Raw genomic sequence first — 15,666 nt, forward strand, 5'->3', positions numbered from 1 at the left:
TTAATAAACCTATGTAATTAGATACAGGAACAAAGGAGTAAGGCAGATGGAAGCTTGGCTGGTCTTTGACCAGCAACATGGTTTTTTTTTTGACTGTATGGTAATTTATTGCTTGTTTACTGTTGTTCCGAGTATTTCTTTCTTTCTTTTTTTTTTAATTGAAGTATAGTCAGTTACAATGTTGTGTCAGTTTCTGGTGCGCAGCATAATGTTTCAGTCATACATACACATACATATATTCCTTTTCATATTCTTTTTATTATAGGTTACTACAAGATACTAAGTTTTAATGCTTCAGGATGTCAACCAGGCCTCCCTTTTGGTTAATATCACCCTGTCTCTCTGTCTCTCTCATCCTGGTTCTCAGTTGTACTCAAATTCAACAGGTACACGCACATAATGAATACCTACAAGGTGCCAGACACTGAACAGAGAGGAAATCAAAGCCAACAAGACAAAAATGGCAGCTCCCGGTGCAGAAAGAGGATAAGGCCAGGTAAGGGAAGTAAAAGTGAGAACTAGAGACAAGTCTTGGCGACGCAGACCGGGAGGGGCCCTTCCACCTGGGTAAGTCAGAGCTCAGTTCACTTGCTCGGTTTTTTGGGGGGAAGAACTGGGGGGAGGCAGTGCTCGCTCACCCCTTGTTCACTGTCAGAAATCTGGCTTCTAAGCTATGTCTTTAGATTAGATTTACAAGTTTGGTTTTTTTTAAATTACTATCCTCAGTCATGACAGGTTCCAGAACCGCGTGCCCTGCCTGGTCCATTTGTTGACCTGACAACGGCCTCGGGTGTGGGACACCCGCTCTGCTCTGTCCTGAGGCGTGAACACACAGTGCAGAGGCAAAGCAGTCGTGAAAGCCAACTCAGAGAGAGTGACTCCGGCAAGACCGCCGGACTCACTGCCACCAGGCCATGCTCCCAAAGTGACCAAGCGGCTCCAGACTTTCCCGGAGCCAGAGGACGAGGCCTCTCTGAGTGCAGAGCCCAGGGCCAGCGCTGGAGATAACTGGATTGCTATTGGAGGGACAACAAAATTAAAATAACAGTCCTAAACTAGGCACATTCAATTAAACTCTACTCTGCTAGACGCTTAAAGGAAGTTACCGAATTTAACTCTTCACAACCAGATATTAAAGCGGTGTCATTAACTCCTCTTAATCAAGACCGTTCTAAGAAATCGCATACCCTCAATTTCATCGGAAAAGGTAAAACCAAGATCCCCTATTATGTCCTTCGGACTCTGTTTGGAATTTCTACACACAAACTAGGCTATACAACATAAGACAGTGACCCCAAGGACCTGTCCGGGGTCTCAGCTCCCCAGCTATCGAAGTCACACTGTATGTTAATTAAGCGTGTTTCTAGCAAGTCTCCCTTTGTGTGTAGACAGCTTCCATAGGAGGAAGTTACATAAAGGAATTCTACCCATTTTGTGTTGAAATGTCAGTTCGGCTGACATTTGGTCTGTCGTGATGACAAGTTATACCAAAGACTTACCTCTTCATGAACTACTCAGTAGGAAAGAAATGTGACAGTGAACACAAAATCGCACTGAACGGCGAGAGACTAGCATCAAGAATAAAACTTGTCTTTAAGGAAATGAAATCTGTGTGCCTTTGCCTAACTCAAAGCCTAGCAGACTAGGAAACCAGAGAGACCTAATCCAGTCCCGCGTTATACCCCCGACTCTGAATCTGTTTTTCCTTATCTTAGAAAAAAAAAAAAAAAGTGGAGGGATCCCTTTCTGTCCTGCCTTCTGCTAAGAATCATTAACAAAATCCAGAGAGACGGTGGATGTAACATTCTAAAAGACGGGGAAACGCTCGGTAAGTTGTACATGGCTGTATAAACATAAGGGGCTATTATTATGTTGATTATCATCGATGACAGCTCTGACAAATGTGCTAATTATACTTATAAAATGAAGACGCAAATGTTTTACTCCAGACTTTCAAGAGAGGCCTATTCTTCTCCTAAAAAGAGAGATGATAAGCACAAAATATTCTTTTTTATTAGCACTGCAATAACTGTTCCATGTAATATTAATAACAATAATAAAATGTAAGCCACTTCTACATTATTTTCAGGGAGAAAAGAACACAAGAGCTAAAAAGTTGAGCGAGCAGGAACATGTCTCCTTTAATGATATCTGTAAAAAGGCAGTGGATGTTCTGGTACCTCTGCGTTTCTCTCCAGTGCCCTCTATTTTGCATTTACCCTGACTTGTATGTGCACCCCTTTCTTGTTTGGCTTCATCTGTGACCTCAGGGGATGTATTCAGAGAAGGGGTCACGATGAGCCCTTCAGCTGATTTTCTCTTTTGTCCAACAGACACGTCTTTCCCAAACTGGCCCAGACCTGTCCAGTGGTATTCATCAGCACCTTTGGCCAGAATCCTTGGATAAATTTTGATTGCGTATGACAAGGTTCACTTCAAGGGCTCTTGTGTAATTTGAGTTGCATGTACATGGTGAAGCTGCTACCCAGAAAAACCATGACAACTCAGTTTTTCTACATCATTTGGGACAAGCTGTCCTTGGACAGCTGGGTAAAGTTTGATGAAGAAAACACATCTGCCTTGATCTTCTGTGACCAGTTCTAAAGGACATGTTGGGCATCGTAGCCCTCAGTCTACTGTGCAATGACAGTCTGATTCGGGCCACCTCGTATTCTAGGTGCTCTGAAGGATACAGGGAGAAATATTGTGGCTTCTGACCAAATACGTTCTAATTTAGCTGAGTGAGTATATATGTTCCCGTTAGTGTCGTTACAAATTACTACAAAATTACTGCCTTAAAGCAACGCAAATTTATTTATTTACTTGTTTGTTTTCTTTTTTTTATTGAAATAGAGTTGATTTACAATGTTGTGTTAGTTTCTGGTGTACAGCATAGTGATTCAGTTATACACATACTTACACACACACACACACACACATACATATATACTCTTTTTCACATTCTTTTTTTGTTATAGGTTATTACAAGCTATTGAATATATTTCCCTGTGCCCTACAGTAGGACTTTGCTGTTTATCTATTCTGTAGACAGTAGTTTGTGTCTGCTAATCCCAAATTCCTAATTTATCCACTTCCCACCTTCCCCCCCAGTAACCATGTGTTTGTTTTCTATGTCTGAGACAAATGTATTATCTAATGGCTCCTGCCTGCAGTTAGAGTCGGAAGTGGGTTTCACTGGACCAATGTCGAGGTGTCAGCAGGCCCTGCTCCCTCTGCAGCCTCTAGCGGGGGCATCTTTCTTTCTTATCTTCCTCAGCTTTCAGAGCTGCCTCCACCCCCTGGCCCTCAGCCTCGTTCTCCGTCTTCAAAGCCAGTGGTACCATCTTCAGATCCCTCTCTGAGTCTGCCTCTGACTTCCCGGAGAACCCAGCGATTACACTGGGTCCACATAGTCCAGGACAGGCCCTCCATCCTGAGTCAGCTGGTCAGCAGCAGCAGCCCCATCTGCAGCCTTAATTTCCCCGTCCTACATGGTCTGACGTACTCACCAAGCCCTGGAATGAGGACACGGATACCTTCAGGGCCTGGTATTCTAGCTTCACACAGTGAGGTGACCTGCATTATGAAGCAACTAGTACACAGCACTGGAAATTCTAGAATGATATTCCATATTGTGTGATGCATGCCATTTATGTAAGGGGAAGGTCACAAAGTACAGCCCAGAAGGGAAAAGAGAAGGCTCACAGAAAGATTAGAACATGGACGTCGAGAAAGAAAGAGGAAAAACGCAGAATCCAGTTCACCTTGCTAGGGACCCCGTCTCGTTCACTGCGTCAGCCAGGGGAGGGGGAGGGCGACCAGGTGGAGGTGCCCTCGTGGTTGAAAGCCTCCGTCCCTAAACAGCACATGCAATTCCTGCTCATACCCCCAGTGGACAGACATTAGGGACATGGCCACACAGAACTGCATGGAAGGGTGTGGAATGAAGTCAGCCCAGGCCTCGCCGTGATCCTCTGATGGAGAAAGAAGGGATGGATTTTGGTTGTGGGCTGGAACTCTCAGCACAGGTTGGAGAACCTGAACGCGATTGCTTCGTTTTTAGCTTCCGAACCTCTCCCTGACTTCTGGACTGGCTTCCCAGTTTCTTGTGTGTTCTTACGTGGGCACTTTAACACATGTGCACTCTTCCTACTTTCGCTTATGAAAAGCCCACTGATGTCACGTGGGGACCTAGGATCTGGGACGGTGGAGCACACCAATCGCATCACAGGAGACACTTAGAGGAGAGAGCAGGGGTAATACTGAGGAAAGCATGTATGGGAAAAAATCATGATTAAACCACAAGTAGCAGGAGAAAGAAGAAAGACACTGGAGTCCGATCGCACCCCACTTTGTCGCTTTCTAGGGGAAAACATAGAAACCTTGAAGAAGTTCATTATCTGTCATTGTCCTCAGCTGTAAAACAAGCATAATCAAATGCACCTTGAGGGATATGTTGGATGGACGTGATCGGGTCTATAAAAATGTTTAGTCCTTTGCTTAGCACACGGTAATTTTTAAATAAAAGATGCTTTAACACCCTCAGATTTATATTGTTTTGCTAAAATGGTAATTCATTCCTTATACCCTCCCTTTTAAAGGAAAGGAAATTAAATGTGAAAGATTAACAAGACCTGGCTGCATTTTTTCCTCTTGAGTTAAACTGTAAGTTTTATCTGAAACTTTGCGGCTTATATTTCTGAATGGATTTTTGTCGCTGGGACTATAAGAAAACAAATCAATGCAGCATTAATAATTAAGTGGAGAATATTAGTTTCACAGCCACCTTCTTAGCAAAGTAAGAGATTGAGAAATAGCTCCTAACACAGTCCTTTAAGCAGTGAACACGAAAACATCAATTTCTACATACATTTGCCGTAGTTTATAAATAAACTTCTTGCTAATGTATGAATTATATCAATATTATATTGTTTTATTGCTTCAGGGACAAATGGAATCACCTTTCTAAAAGAATCTCAAATGACACTGAATTTAATTTGCAGCTGATAGAATCACAGACACTACGGTTCGGGCAGGACTGAATCCATACTTTCACAAACTGTCATCTCGTGTAAGAATATTTTGTTACATGCCTACCAGGTGAGTGTCTAATCTCTCTGTTTTATTACTCACAGGAAGTTTGTTATTTCATAGGAAGTGGTTTTACCTATGGAAACCTCTTGGTAACATCAACATTATTTCTTAGTCAATTAATCAATTAATTAATTCAAAATGAATGGTTTCACTTATCGGGCAAGGTGTTGTATAAACACACAAATAATAATATTCTCCGTATTCTGAGTTCCTTCTAATAAGCCAGGCACTGTTTATGCCATCTCTTTTAATCTTCCCAAGAAACCTATAACTCGACCTTATTATTAGTTCCATCTTAATGTGAAAAAACTGATGATTAAAAAAATAATTTGCCTATCGTCATACAGCTGCTTGGCTTCCAGGGGTGAGGACGGTGTCTTAACTACCGTCTTGTGCCAGCTCCAAAAATGTGTGAGGATCACCGTTTTTGAAAATTGTAGAGTCAAGAGTTAGACATGAAGGTAAATGAATTAACATACAAGCTGGGAAGGGTCACAACAGACAGATCCACATAGTATTCTGGGAGCATAGGAGCACACATTATTAAAATTTATTTCTATTTGTTTTTCATATCTATCTCCTTTAAAAAAATAAGGATTAAAATCAAGTACTTGGTCAGATAAAATGCCATACGCTCCTTAAAGAAAACCTACATCTCATTGGATTTTGAATCTTAGGTGCTGACACAGTGATGTTATCAAAATTGACACTCAACTAGTTGGAGAAAATTCCCTTTTACACGTGTCAGGCCAGGCTCTAGTCCCTCCCGTTAGGATTCCTTCTCCAATCTTAGTTTCTTCATTGGTTCCTTTCTCACATGCTGATCTAAATAAAATAACTACAGAAAGCCTACTGGTCAACCAGAGGCCATGACGATGAAAATTAATGAAAGCTGCCTGGACAGTCTCTGAGATAGAACGACTTTTTGTTTAAGGCTGTGGACTCTGGAATGAACAGATCCGGCAGGATCACACGCTACCTCATGACCTTGAGCAGGGAACTTCGCCTCCTTAATCCTCTTTGTTTTCTCATTGGTGAAAAGAGCATTTTCTCTTCCTTCAAATGTTTATTATGAGAATCACACAAAATAATCGATGCAAAGGGTTTAACAAAGGGCCCGGCGCACAGAATTATTTAATGACTATTGACTCTTCGCAATCTTTTGTGTGACTGTGATTACTCTTTCAGAAATGCAAAGTGAACAGCCACACCCATCTTACCTATAAGGACAAGTAATCCTTCACAGACACAAGGTATTTGATTATTTATAGATCACTTTCCGTTAAAGATCTCATTTAATGCACACACTAACATAGGAGATAGGCCACATCATTTTGATGATGAAAATTGAGACTGAAGAAAATGAAAAGGCTTTCCTTGGATTTTCTAGTGATTTCCCAAGGGCTAATGTGATATAAAATGAAGGCACTAAATTATATTAATGGCATCTTCATGAACTACAAAACTTTCTTTACTTTGCGTGCTTTAAAATACTTAAACAATAAATTTTACTATCACCAATTTATTGAGATTGATTTTATTAATTAATATTTCAAAGCATTTGTTTCATTTAATAAGACAAAGTCAGCCCCACTGCATTTCAGTGTTAGCGATAATTAATGATGATATTACGAAAATTAATGCTCTTCCATTATCCGCTATGACATCATCAGTACTAATGATCTGTTTATTGCTTCTCTGCTGATGGCAATTTAAAAGAGCCATATTCTAAAGAGGAGGCAAAAGTCTAAATCATTTTCAAACCAGTAAAATCCTTTCCATTTGGAGAATATTTGATTCTGTAGTCATGCAGCAAACATGCTATTAAAAAAAAAAAAAAAACAGTATTCCAAAATCCCAAGGCATACTCAGGCAACTAATGTGGACTAACTGATCATTGCAATAAAGCAACCTTGGCCAAGGATATCTTCCCAAATTATTCTTCCATTGTTCTTCCATTGAGACATAATTTCTAAAACTTAAAAGTCTCTTTTGAGGAACTTGAAGTGGGAAACTGGGAAAGAAAAAAAAAAGAAGTTAGTAGGGGTGATTGGTTGTGTATGTATTAATTATTTAATACCCATTAAACCCACAAAAAATAAAATGCAACCCCTTATTGACTCTACCTGGAACCAGAACTCCAGACATCAAAGTTGTACTGCTAACAAGAGGAGAAGACTGAATGTCTTAAAAGTAAACATTGCTGGAATATTAATAATGCATGCCTTGTCAGCAACAGCCTAATAGGAACCTCTCCTGTGGGGGTGGGTAAAAATATTGCCCAATTTTGCCTGTGGCTTAGATAAAAAAATTGGGTGATCTTTATTTATAGAAGTATTGATTTGAAAAGATTTTATGTAAATAATTGATGGATAAGACAATGATTAGTTTGCCAGCAAAGCAGATGGACTCAGAATGTTCGAGCTAGAGAGTGTTTCGTAAACACTCTTTCTCCACAGAGAGAAAACTGCACACGTGAGTATTTCAGGGACATGCATAGGCTGTGAGTCAGGACCAACACTTAGGCGCCCCTGACTCCTCAGCTCACCCCCACATCTTTCCACCACCGCTCATGGGCACAAAGATGAGTGTTCGCTGGGAAGCCAATGACACAAACAGAATGGGTAAAGCAAAGGCGTTGTCTTCCTTGCAGAAAAACCAAAATGAGAATGAAATTTTTTTTTCTTGCTGGAAGATATGGCTCTTGTATCTTCCACTGCATGGACTCAAGGGTTGATATGGTTCATCTGGTTCCCTCCCAACTCACTATTTTTACTGAGTTGCCCTCAAGGGTGAAATTTCAACCCTGCATGGTCTCTGAAGAAGAGATACCTGTGCTTCAATCTCAGGTATTGATTCTCTGGGCTCTCCTGTTCAAGTCTGCAAGCACACTGTCGAGTCTCTTTGTTGGAGGCATAAACTGTTAGAACATCCAAGACTTCGGTCCCACCCTAAATAATCCCCACGAGAGGGATAAAGCCCTTTATTTAATCTGGGTTCTGTTTTACTGACCATTGGTCCAATAATCTAAAATATCTATTACCACAGATCCTCAATGACAAAATTTTCAGTTTTCTAAAAGACCTCATGCATAACAAATCTAATAGGACTAAAGACATCACTTTAGCTGGCTAAACTGAATACAAGCCAGGGGTCTGAGCCATGGATGGAATTTAAAGTGACAGAGTTCCAATTAGCCAGCGAATCACGGAGAAGCATCTGTAAGTGGAAATGTTTAGAGCAGTAGGTCTGTGCTTTGCCCAGCCACCCAGGGCAGTCTCGGCTCTGTAGGGCAGAACGGCGTCTGTCTTACTCTACATGACAGCTCCAATGGGGTCTCTACTCGAAATGATCCAGGGAGATCAGTGTTAAGGTCCGTGTGATTCAAGTTGGCACATTAGTGGGATTTTTGGAGAGATATTTAAAATAAGGGACCCTTTAAGAGATGTGGGCTGGGTGAAGAGAATGAGCAGGTGACACAGAGGTTCTGGAAGAGAGGAAACCATTACCACCCTTAGAACGGAAAGGACAAGGGGGAGGCCACTCTTACTGGAGGCTGGGTGGGAGCTGAGCCTGAACTGAGCCTCCCAGTACACTCTGTAGACATAGAGGGTCTGCCAGCCACAGAGATGCTTCACAGCAGGGAAGTAGCAAGAAGATAAGTCCCTCAGGCCCTCTCCTCCCACTTTCAAATCCCACCTTAGATACGCCCATTGGAAGAATCCACCTGGACGTCCACTGGGAAGGGGGCCCAGGTGATGTTGTCCACAGGCAAAGAAGGGCAGAGGACAGCGTGGGGAGGGCGGGATGAATGGGGAATGGCCAGTACACAAGTGTCCTTTCAGGACATTGGGGAAGGGGTTGGTGCCGAAACAGAAGTTGCTTTTACATCTGGCTTGGCCCGCAGGTCACAGTGGGCCTCCAAGTTGCTATAAAGGGCCTGAAGCTTGTTTACACGAAGCATTAGGCTTAAAATAATCTGACTTTTAAAGAATTTGCTGTATGATTGTTTTGCAGTCAACTTACAGATCAGACCCAGTAACCAAAGGATCTTACTTATCTGCTGCGTTCCTCTCTCTTTTCAAGTTTTGTTTTTAATCATTCACCATTGACAAGTTATATGCCTGAATTCACTTTTAACACCATTACAAATCTTTTTTTGGAATTAGATAAATGTAGGATGCTTCAGCATTCACTCCTCTTCCAGCAATATTTATGGAATACTTAACTCCCTGCCAGGCACTGTTCCTATTTCTTGGGAACACACCATTAAAGATCTCAGACAAAAACACCTGTTGTCAAGGCTGTGCGTGTTGGTGAGGGAAGACAGGTTCTAAACAAATGGCGATGTCTGTGCCCAGTGGGTCCGCGAATGGTAAGCACGGGGAAGGAAAGAGCAGACAAGGATGGAGGAGCAGCTGCAGGGCTGCGCCCCAGTTCTCCCGGGCTGGGCTGGGGAAGACCCCTGAGAAGGTCCCTTTTGAGCTCAGGACTGATGGCGGTGAGGAAGTAACTTGCATCTCTACCTGGAGGGAGAGTGTGTCAGGCAGAGGCAGGAGAAATGAAAAAAAAAAAAAAAAAATCCTGCAGTAAAAGTCCTCCATGCCTGGAAGCTTCGAGAAGAAATAAAAAGAGGCTAGTGTAGCTGGCGTGAAGGAAGATGAGGAAAGCATCTAGAATCTGAGACAAGGGACAGAATGGGAGATTGCAAAGGTCATTATGGGGCCTTGGTGACACTGTCTCAGGTGGGAACCCTTTGTGGGGCCTGAGCGATGGAGTTACAGGGTCTGACTCACACTGTAAAAAGATCCCTCTGGTTGTGCTTTAATTTCTTCCTGGACCCGCTTGGGAAGAAAAAAAAAGTTGCAATGATCTTTTTTCTCGTTTTGTCCTATTCTCGGGCATTTCCCACCTCCTGAGTGGGTGAGTTCGCCTTGCACTAAGCCTCATCCATTGCTAATTTTATTATATGGTGATTACATGGGCTGTATGAGGAAAATGAAGCAGAGAATTCCTGTCATGTAATTATATTTTAAAGGCCAAGTAATAGCAGCTACTTTTATTAGTATTAACAATTAGCAGACTTTAGCTTCGGCTGTGATACGGAAACCCCTCGTCATGACTGCACAGTGGCAGCTTTTCATGCCCGCCGTATTAACATGAATAGGAGAAGTAATGTCAAGGGAGAGTTGATGCAAGATTCTTCATTACCAAATACACAGCAGAGGGAAAAATAATAATTTGGTGGATAATCATGAAAACATTACCCAGGGTCCTTGGTTTCATTATTTTCCCAATAATTTTCTTGATTGATTGCAAATACATTCTGGAGAGTAGAGGTCATGTCTTATGCTTTAGAATCACACCATCTTAAAGTTGAAAAAGATCCAGCAAATTATCTCAGCTGCTAGAAATTCAGAAACCTCGAGGGCTAAGCAGATAATATCAATGAATAAAAATGTTAGACAGGGGACGTAGTAACCTGGAAAACACAAGCCATGTCAAAGGAAAACAGTCACTCACACCCACCATGAGATTTTCCCTGAAGGAACATCGGTCCAGTATTACCAGTTCCCCTAACTTGTTGAGATACCTTTGGGATAGACTGGGAGCTGGGGATTAAGAGATACACATTACTATGTATAAAATAGATGAACAACAAGGACCTACCGTATAGAACAGGGAACTATATTCAATTTCTTGTAATGAGCTGTCATGCAAAAGAATCTGAAAAATAAATATGTAAGTATGTCCCTGTGTAACTGAATTGCTTGGCTGGCACCTGAAAATAACATTGCAAATTGACTATACTTCAATAAAAAATAAGAATAAAAAAACTTTTATAAATATTTCACTTTGGCAATATTTGATATTTGAATGCCAGCACACATTTTGACACACACACACACGTACTGACAGGACTAAATAGAACACAGATATTAAAGAGTATTTTTGGCTCCTGGGTTACCAGTTTGCAACTGACTTAGTCCAGTTGAGAGAAACTAAGTCTTAAAAAAAAAAGAGCTAAAGATGATGAGTTATTCCATAGCATCCCAACAAGGCAGTGGCCAAGTTAATCAGATTCTGAGGAGGTCTCTCTTAACTATCAATGTATGACAATGTTCTATAAAAGTAAAATTATTCTAGTATTACTCGGGTGCTCAAAAAATTTTTTGAACTTTTCTAGCTCAACATTTTTTTTTTCCCCAGATTTAACGACTGAGTCCAACAGAGCTCAGGTGTCGTTCCCAAGGATGCACAGGTAAGAAGCAGCAGAGGTACGTCTACAGGGGGACCTGGTTTTCTTCTTCCTTCTTCTAATCGTATGCATTACACATGCAGGAGCACAGCACCTAATTACCAACAGGCAGGGGATGCCCTGTAAGGTCTTTTCACACTTTAGTTCTGGAGCCGTGCTCCATGCCTGCAGGCTGGTGAAGTCTGTGACCAGATGTCCCCGTATACACACAGAGGCAGCCCTGGATACCCCTGGGCTTTCTTGCTCCCAGAGGGTTAGTGACTTCATACTGGCAGATAACAGCCTACTTCCCGGAGCCTTTGCCTGTGTCCAGCCTGCAGTTAACTCTTAACGCTCACTCAAGTTCGTTTTTAAAGCCCAATGCCAGACAATTCAATGTGGCATCAAAGCCCCCCTCATGCCTGAAATTAGCTATCATAAGACATGCTCACCGATGGGTGAGAATGAAAACCCAAGTAGAGCCTGAAGGGTATGAAAGGAAGATATATGAGATCAGAATATATATATATATATATATATATATATATATATATATTTCCTTAAAGGCAAGTTGTGAGATGCCTTCACAGTCAAGGTGGCAGGTGACAAGCATGTGTCTCACAAGTCACAGGTCAGGATGGCCAGGCCACCCTTAAGAGGGTGGGCACTCTCATGGTCACTCAGGAGAGACACGAGTGATGACATAGAGAAGGACTGGGCTGAGGACAAGGCCGTCACTAGGTGATTAAGGCCCAATAACAGGGACGACCACAACTAGGGTACCAGCAATGGGACAGGAGGATGGGATTGGGTGCAACTCCCTGACAGGACCCATCCGTCTTGCCTCATCTGGGAGCCCTTCCCAATCCGGCCATTCTGCATTCAACACGTCTCAGGACCACGTGGGTCGCATCTTGGCTCTGATTTCCTCCGTACACATTTGTGACCTGCATTTACCGCGCACTAGCTCCAGTGATGTCTTGTAATGCGTCTCTTGGTTTTTCGGGAGTCCCGCACCTTCCTGGGGCAAATAGCGTGGCCTCCCTGGGAAGGAGCCCAGGACGCCCAGGTCGCATGCAGAAAAGGCTGCTGATTTAATCCAACAGCAAGTGACAGCTGGAAAACAGAGAGTCCATGTCACACTCGCTGGAGTCAGTTAGGGATCCAGCTCCCTAAATCAAGGTGACTTCACACCAGGAGATTATGACTTGCTCTGGAGACATTCGCACCCTGGGTAAATCAGCTTGGCGATTTCAGTGTGTTTTAGAGAAAGACAATTTGCAGTCTTGACAAAGGGAGCCCTGGGACTTCAACCCTCTATCAGAGTCCCCTCTGTCCCCATCATTCATTCTCTTTTAACAACTATCACTTTTTCACTCTGTGCACATGCCTATCTCGGTGTTTGGCAAAGTAGGAAAAAACAAAACAAAACAAAACAAAACACACATGATCTTTAGAGACGTACCAACCTGGAATGGGTTTCTAGTGTAACCACTAACTACATGACCTTGGACAATATGTTCCACTTTTATAAAGTGTAGAAAATAGTAGGTGCCGTGCATGCTGTCTTGGGGAATTACGGGAGCCCGCAGCTACCGGGGGTCTGGCATATTACAGTTGTGTAGTTGAGCTAAATGTGATGTTTACTCATATTTTCTTGTTTCTTCCCGTCTTTCTCTCGTCCCCTTTTTCTCCTGGGGCGTCACCAGTCTCGTCTCTCTGCATATGCATTTGGTTTACATTCTGCCCCTTCCTTCTGCCCTCCCTCACAGAACTTTCCTCTCTGTTTCCCATCCTCTCTCTCCTGAGTAGCTCTTTCCGTGTCGTGACTCCTGGCTCTCACCCTGTCCCTCCTGCCTTCCTTGGCCCACCTCCCTTTCTCTCTGCGTATCTCCAGCTGCCTTCCTCTCCGTCCACGGTGTCCTTCCGTCCCTCTCAATTTGTCAGTTTCTCTTTCTCATCCTTAGTCTTTGACTGTGAGTTGCTCCCTGTTGTGTCTGTCTCTGCCTCTTTCCTTGGGCATCCTTCGGTCCCTTCATGTCCGGCTCTACTCCCTCCTCCCTGTTCTCTCCTGTTACCTTGGTGGTCACTGCTTCTCACGGTTCGCCTCTCTCCTTCGACCTTGCGCAAGTCTTCCTCATTTCTCTTCTCTTCAAACTCACCCCCTCCCTTAAAACATGCCGGTCCTCAGTGACGTGGGGCCTGTGTTCGGGGAAGGACACGCGATGTTGTCTTCGGTTTGTCGCGACCTTGACTTCCCCTTGGATGATCTACAAGCTGCCGTTTGCCGGCGTCAGGTCTCTGTTGGTTCGGTGCCTGTGCGCCACTACGGTGCTTCTCAGTGTGATTTCGTATTTCACGCACCCTGAGTATCATGCCCAGAAGCTCACCATCTTTCATCGCGAGGTAGCAGGTGACACAAGGAGAATTTGTTACAAAAGAACACAGACCTAAAAATAGGTCAGTGTGAATTAATAACAAAAAGTCAAACACCGTGTGGGGAAAAGATGAAAACCTGTAGGTTTGGAAATAACATTATGTTGTACGATTATTTTGCACCTTCTAGATGGAGGTCACGCATTTAATACAGTATCAGCCTCGTTGTGTCACTAAAAAGGGTGGCGCTGAGAGAAGCGCCTTGTCCTGAATGTCACTCAGTGCCGGTGAATGCGCCAGGGGGAATGCAAACCCACGTCTTTACACCTGCATTTCCCTCACAGTGTGAGAAACACAGACACGGAAACATAGGTAAGTTTTATCAACTTCATATGCTCACCATTATCGGGTACTTGTGGAGACAGAGCTGTGTGGACCAAAGCTCCGGAGCAGGGGAGCCCTTCCCGGCCGAGCTGAGGGCCCCTGCGTGTCCGCTCTTGGGGGCATGTTCTGAGCAGGGCCCTGGGCTTGCGGGAGGCGCAGGACTCTCCACGGCAAAGGTCAGCAGGTGGAGGGCCTGGTGGCCGCATGGGCTGCCAAGGCGAGTTGGAGCCAAAGGCCTTCCAGGAGGTCCTGCAGCCGCACGGCAGCCGGGGGTTTGCGCTGGGACCGCAGCGGGAAACCGCGGGCTCCAGTACGCGCGCGCCGCTCCTCCCCTCGGGGGCTCGGTCGGGATGTGAACCCGCGTGGGCAGGGAAATAGGAAGACGAACTCAAATTCTCTGCACGACATCATTTTCAGCCCTTAAGATAGAGGCAGACCAAGCTCTCAAACTAAAGCCAGCAGCATGGTACTTGAAGAGGGGGCTGGGTTAAAAGGGGGACAAACTAAAGGAACTGTGATTAAGTCTTGACCCCACTCAGCCCCTGGCCATCCTCTTGGTCTCTCTGGGAAAGAGGGAGGTCCGGCTCTTGTGAGGAGGAAACCACATTAGCTTCACCGTGAGTCTCTCTTCTGTATGCAGTGCTAGGCTGGATATATGTACACACACAAGTACATATAAAACATACAGGTACATACACACACACACACACACACACACACACACACACACACGAACGTGTGGAAGCAGAAGAATGTAACTGATGATCAGGAAAAAATTAAAAAGATAGGGAGGCAGATCCACTTAGTATCCACTCAAGAACAGAAAAAGGAGTTTAGAACAACTATTAAACATGAGACAGTAAGGAAAATATTTTAAAAGAAAATAAAAATAGGTATTCTAGATCCCCCAATTAAAATCCCTAAAATCAATCACTCGTTGAATGACAAGACAGTGTTCAATGGAGAAGATCTAAACCAAAACACATCAAAAGCCATAGGAAGAAGAAAGAATTTAAGAGATGTATGGACCATGGTTGAATGCACTAATGTTTATGCAGAACGTAGGTTAGAAAGAGAATTTGAAGAAATACTGTCAGAAATGTTCAAAATGTGATGAAAAATGTCAACCCACAAGTTCAAGAAGCTTAATAAACTCTGTGCTCAAAAAATATGAAGAGAAACCTCATCAAGGAACATCCCAAATTGCACAAGTTAAAGATAACGAGGGGAAAAAAATCATTAAATCAACTAATGTTAAAACCAGATTCTCCTGATCAGGGCGGCAGGAATGCTGATAGTCAACCTCACAACAAGAGTAACAGCAAGGATGGAAGCCAGGGAAGAGCAGGATGACGTCTTTAAAAGTGAAGAAAAAATGTCATGCCCGAATTCTAAACCAGACATATTCCAGTGATTATATTTATAAAGATTGTGGGTTGAAATTTTTGAATTTTTTGAAGGATATCCAAAAGGGGATTTTTCTTGTGCCTTTCATAACATAACCCCTCGGCTTGTGCTGGAGAGGAAGGTGCAGACTTCTCTGTCTTATCTAATCCTTTCTTTCAGTCGTTCCC

Source organism: Camelus bactrianus, chromosome 25 (assembly GCF_048773025.1).
Source record: "Camelus bactrianus isolate YW-2024 breed Bactrian camel chromosome 25, ASM4877302v1, whole genome shotgun sequence".
Taxonomy (NCBI): Eukaryota; Metazoa; Chordata; class Mammalia; order Artiodactyla; family Camelidae; genus Camelus; species Camelus bactrianus.